General features: G+C 41.7%; 1 long non-coding RNA gene across 1 annotated transcript; it reads right to left on the reverse strand.

The window, feature by feature from the left end:
- Positions 1 to 4398: 4398 nt before the first annotated feature.
- On the reverse strand, positions 4399 to 4995 carry LOC120437383. The gene is made up of 3 exons (XR_005611075.1): positions 4924 to 4995; positions 4585 to 4796; positions 4399 to 4471 (listed from the first exon to the last, which is right to left on the reverse strand). It is a non-coding gene; the product is annotated as an uncharacterized LOC120437383 (long non-coding RNA).
- Positions 4996 to 5470: the final 475 nt, after the last annotated feature.

The following is a 5470-nucleotide window of genomic DNA, read 5'->3' on the forward strand; positions in this document are numbered from 1 at the left end:
TGGCCTAAATGAGTAAAAAGTACAGTCCTGGGGATTAAATTCATAGCTAATGAGACATGAGGCTTATGTTGTGTGTTGTGCGGCTGATGGTTGGTTTGAAGTTTATCTAGCTGATGATTTTTCTTTTGTTGTGAAGTTGAGCCTGCCAATTAGTATGATGGTATGATAAATCATGCTAATGGTATGATTTACCCTCCTGAGATGAGGAGTGTGTGTCATGACTTAACGAGGCCTTTTTATTTTGATACTTTCACAGTGCACTGAAAGTTTTGTTTGATGATCTCCTTTGGAGCAGATCTGCACGATTAGAGCTGAAGCGCTATACGACGCGTCGTCGAGAAAATTGTTGCAAGTGAGTTTCTCCACATTACAATGGGCTCTGGAGAAAGCCACTTATATGGGACAATTAGAAAATAAGTTCCTGTCCAAAAGGATTCAACGAGAAAATCCAGTCTAAATTCTTTTCTTTTTGAAATGACGTCATTTTGCTGAGAAGTGGAAATGAAAATGCGACAATAATTTCCACTGTCAGCAAAGAATGAATGAATGAATGCATGAATGAATGAGTGAGAGAAAATAAACTGACTGACTGGTAAAAGCAGACAGAAGCTGACAGACTGACTGACATCACTGTGCGAAGTTAACCCCCACCTGCCAAAGGTGCAGATGAATCTATGTGTGTTTCTTTTTACAGGAGCAGAAAGATGACAGCAACATTCGAGGTTGCGTGAGCTTTGGCTGTACCGATTTAACCTTTTAAATGCCACTTTCTGTGTCTGTGCATCTACCAGGGGTGTCATTCACTACCTTGTGTTGCTCACAGAGGTGACTGTGAGAAAGTGTGTATACACCTGCGCAGCGCTAACATTTCTACAGCATTACAGTTCTTCATGTAGTCTGATCATGTGATTTATACCAGGATAGCTGGTTGATGTTTTTCTACAACAGGATTTCTGGGTTCATGTGTGAAGAAAACTGTGTTTACAGGTTATGAGTTGGTGATGCTGTTACACTGTGTTTTTGGGAAAATGTGAAGGTTACTTTGACGATGTGAATAACATGTGTGACATTCCCTGTGTTGAAACTAGTGTCACTTCTTTCCACAGCTATGGATGGCTAACTTTATGGTCTTTTTATAGCACCTCTGGAACCTGTCAATTTGTGCCTGACCTCCAGGATTGTCCATGTGTGTTGCTAATGTTTGTTTTTCTAAGAGTGCATGTAGAGGATTCAGCAGAGACGGACAAGTAACATGAGAAAGCAAATGAGAGATGCAGTGTTTATGGAATAGTTTAATATGGGGCTCATTAGCTGGCCACTACTGAGCTCCTAGTGTTAAATACATGGAGTGACTTTGCTTAAGGGAAGTCACCGATTACATTAATGTTAACTGAGTACATGGGATGATCCATGTCTGAGGCAAATTATGCCGATAATTGTAGTTTACTGATTTGAGAAAACCTGCACATGATACTTGTCCTGCTGATGCTGAGTGCTTTATTACTCTTATAATACAATTGTTTCTAAGTGTGAAGTTTGATTTCACTTCCAGATCTTGTTTTCCAGGCCATGATGGTGTGTATGATGGCTCCAGGCGGAGCCAGATGTGAAGCAAACTTATTATGCAAAACACACTACCATCTTTTACTGCAGGGTTATAGGTCCGGGGCGGAGCTGCTCCAGAGGGGGAGACGCCCTGATGTTGCCTGGGTCATGATCTAGCTAACCTTTTTCTTTCAGACAGGAATCTAGGTTTGATGAGTTGACTCATGGGAGTGTCCATGCGTCAAGAGGAGGGGTCCAGAATTATAGAATTACATGAAACTATGTTTTCTATGTTTTCTAAACTATGTTTTTATGATTTTTGTGTGATTAACAGTTAGTCAGCGGGTATTAAACCTATGCAAGTGGTGCATCCATGTTCAGATGAGGCTTTGATGGTCCATAGATGAAGCTCACTGAACTAAAGAATGTGGTTTGATGATGATTGACATGCTTTAGGAGTTTTTCCTCCTAGCAAGGAAATACAGGTGCAGCAGTTAAAGTATTGCTGAAAGGAATCTCCTGAGAAATCTTCTGAGGCCCAGTGAGAAGCAACCCATTCCAGGCATAGCTGACAGTCCAGGCAGTGGTTGAGGTCAAAGGTCGAGCTGTTTGGGGCCCATCATGAGATCAGATTTCGGAGCCACAGCAAGGACCATGAAGCTGCGTTGGAATGAGAGCTGTGCCAAGGGGGCTTTCCAGAGGCCAATAGAGGAGATTGTAGACAACAGACGGGCACCTGAAGGATGAGGGGAGTGTGCCAAGCTCCATCGACAACGCAGGGGGAGTCCAAGGATGACATCATGATTCTGTGAGAAGCACAGGAACCAGAAGCTATGGTGGTGATGACAGCAGTTTCCTATGAACATCACCTAATGCTGTGTCAGTATACTGTGCATACGATGACATTCTGAAGACTGCTGGGATCATAACAGCAGTAAGATAACTGGATCCAGCACCCTTTCCACAGAGGGTTTTCCTGCAGAGGATGGACAAAGGAGGAGTCATATGTATCCCCCACAGGACAGAGGCCTGAAGTGAGGTGATGGGGGTTGGTAGAGGCCATAAAACTAGAGTGCTGAAGAGGTCTGCAGCTTTCACGATAGCTGAGACCCATGTTGACAAACAACAAACTTAACTGGTATGTCTGAATGTCTATTCTACATACATTTGGACTCTGGTCCTATGAACAGTGATGGAAACAACTGGAAGACACATTTATGACGCCCTGCAGAACTTAAACCACTCTGCAGAGAGACGTGTGATTTACATGTCTTGCAGAGGAGCACCACCAAGCTGGAGTGTTTTTGAAAATGTTAATTTCTCTTATGACCATTAACAATTCATTTGTTTGCTTGTAGGATGCAGTTTACCGTTGGATGAGATTAATGAGAACTTGGATAACTTCTAATATGTTTGTCAAACTGTGTACATTGACATATGCTGAGTATAAAAATGTTTGCATTGACACTGTCAGACATGAGGTATTCATAACTGGGTACTTTTCTAGCATAATTGCCAAAAGGGGGGAAATGTTAGATTTGTATTGTTGATTGCCATTTATGCTTAGAAATAATTACACATATATGCTTAGAAGTATATAATTGATTGTGTAGTGATAGGAGGTTTGATCCTTAATAGCCTGTAACAACTCTGTGTAGCATGAAGAGGGGAGTGTGTTCACTCCTCTTCAGAGTGTTCTGGCATAGATCACACACCTCCTAGGAGAGGTCGTATCTTCTCCTGCTGATATATGGTATAGCAAACACACGTATATCTGTTTGAGTGTAAGAGCCTTTTGTTCAGATGTACCGCTAGACTCCTGGCACCAGCTTTGGGGAGTCACATTCCACACACACACACACACACACACACACACACACACACACACAAGGTATTCTTTGTTCACATGTATACCTATATAAGAGGTCATATGGTAATGACCCTATGCATATTCATGTAACCACAATAAAAGAGCAGTGTTACGGGAGAGCGGACGAGAGCAACTGGGGTCAAGCGAAGGAACGGCATTTGTCCAGTTCTCTCCCGTGCACGTGAAACATAAAGAATGTTGCCTACTCATGTCTTGCTTGCTGTGTAATCACATTGCCTTCCACGTTCCAGCGAATAGGTTCAAGCTACAAACCTATCATCTTGCATAAATAGTTTGTTGATTTTCTTTAATCATTTCAGTTATTGCCAGCAAAATAGTTCCATGTTTATTCATCTAGTAATGTAACCCCCCTCCTTCACTGAATACTTGGTATTACCCAACCGGCTTTCTCTACCAAACCTTCACTATTTGCTGTATGGTTGTTAGCGCAGTTGCTGGTGCTAACTAAATGCTTGCTAACTGAACTGTGGAGACATCAGACATGAAAAGAGGCGGACAGGCGACACTATTTAATTGTTTGTCCAGACCAACCGCTTGTAAAAAAGAAAAAAAGTCCGACCCAAAGGAGGTAAATACCTGTGTTGTTAAGTTAGCTGATGGTTTGTTGACTGGAGTTGGTTAGTTAGTTGTCTTGATGCATTCTCAATCATCCAGGAAGGTAAATCTCCAAAAGTTGAATCTGTTCATCTGGACGTAGCGTTTTGTGGGAGAAACGTTTCGTCACTCATCCAAGTGACTTCTTCAGTCTCAGCTGACTGCAGGTTTCCCCAAACCTTATAAACAGTACATTTGCATAATGACTGAAACCAGCCCACTGAAGGAACAATGGGCTGTGAGGTCAGTTCCTTAATCATAATTATGCAAATTCCCATGACCATTGATCAACAATCACTGACCAAAACCCACTGATCAAAGAACACTGATCAGTGGGTTTTGGTCAGTGTCTACCCTGGAGCAGAATTCTTCCCATCTCAGTTTTATTTGACTGATGAACTTGTTGCGGGGATCCAAAATTCTGCGAAGCTCACCCAATGCCTACAATAGGTTTAAAAAAAATAAGTAAACAAATAAAATCAAAATAACTTTACTACCACACCAAATATATTTGAAATTAAAGTGATTATTGATTAACTCTTCCAAAAACTTACATGATGCAATTCTTTAAAGCATGGATATGCATCCAAGATGAGGCGAGCTCTGTTCTCCTCTTTCATGGTGTCTGAGTCAATGAAGGATCTTCTGGCTTCAAACTCGAGGTCTAATAGCTGGGACACATCTTCTTGGTTTGGTTTTGCCTTCTTGCACATTTCTTGTAATGTTTTGTAATGTCTTGCTTGTATTTGCCGACTATCCTTGTCAGCTAAGATAGAGAGAAGTACAAGAGCATTTTGGTTTTTCATTGTTACTGAAGTAGACTTCCACAAAACATTAGCTACTACTGGCTGTGTGTTGATAACCATTTTACAAAATTACATGTATGTACTCACATGAAGTGGAGGCATCGTCAGAATTTCTGACAGGTGATAACAGAGTAGATGCACCACTGGAAGAACTGCGATGAGCATCTTCATCATCAGCTTCTTCATCCCTTGGGGAGAGGTCAGTGAGCCTTCTCTTGGGCCGTCCCCTCTCTGGTGTTGGTCCTTGCCTTTTTACTGGGGTTTTCATATTTTGCAGCCTTTTTTGCAACTTGGCATTAATGCTCTCCTGGTGAAAAATACATATATATCATGCCCCCTGAACAAAACAAAATGATTTATATATGAGACACAAATACAAGAACTTACGTGTTTTACGCTTGCATCATTATCCTGCAGCATAGGATAATATTCCACAACTTTTTTAGCCATTGCAGTGATTTCGGTCTTAGAGGGGTATCGCTCCATTTGGCCTTGGCTTGCTCTCAAAAGGGACACCATACTTGTGATTGTATTTCTCACCAATCTGCATCTCAGTTCTTTTGACATGACGCATGCTTGTTCCCTGCCGGAGCAGGCCAACTCCAGGTAACTCTTTCGGCATTGCTCCAACTCA

The sequence above is a fragment of the Oreochromis aureus genome, linkage group 3 (assembly GCF_013358895.1).
Source record: "Oreochromis aureus strain Israel breed Guangdong linkage group 3, ZZ_aureus, whole genome shotgun sequence".
In the NCBI taxonomy this organism is placed as follows: domain Eukaryota; kingdom Metazoa; phylum Chordata; class Actinopteri; order Cichliformes; family Cichlidae; genus Oreochromis; species Oreochromis aureus.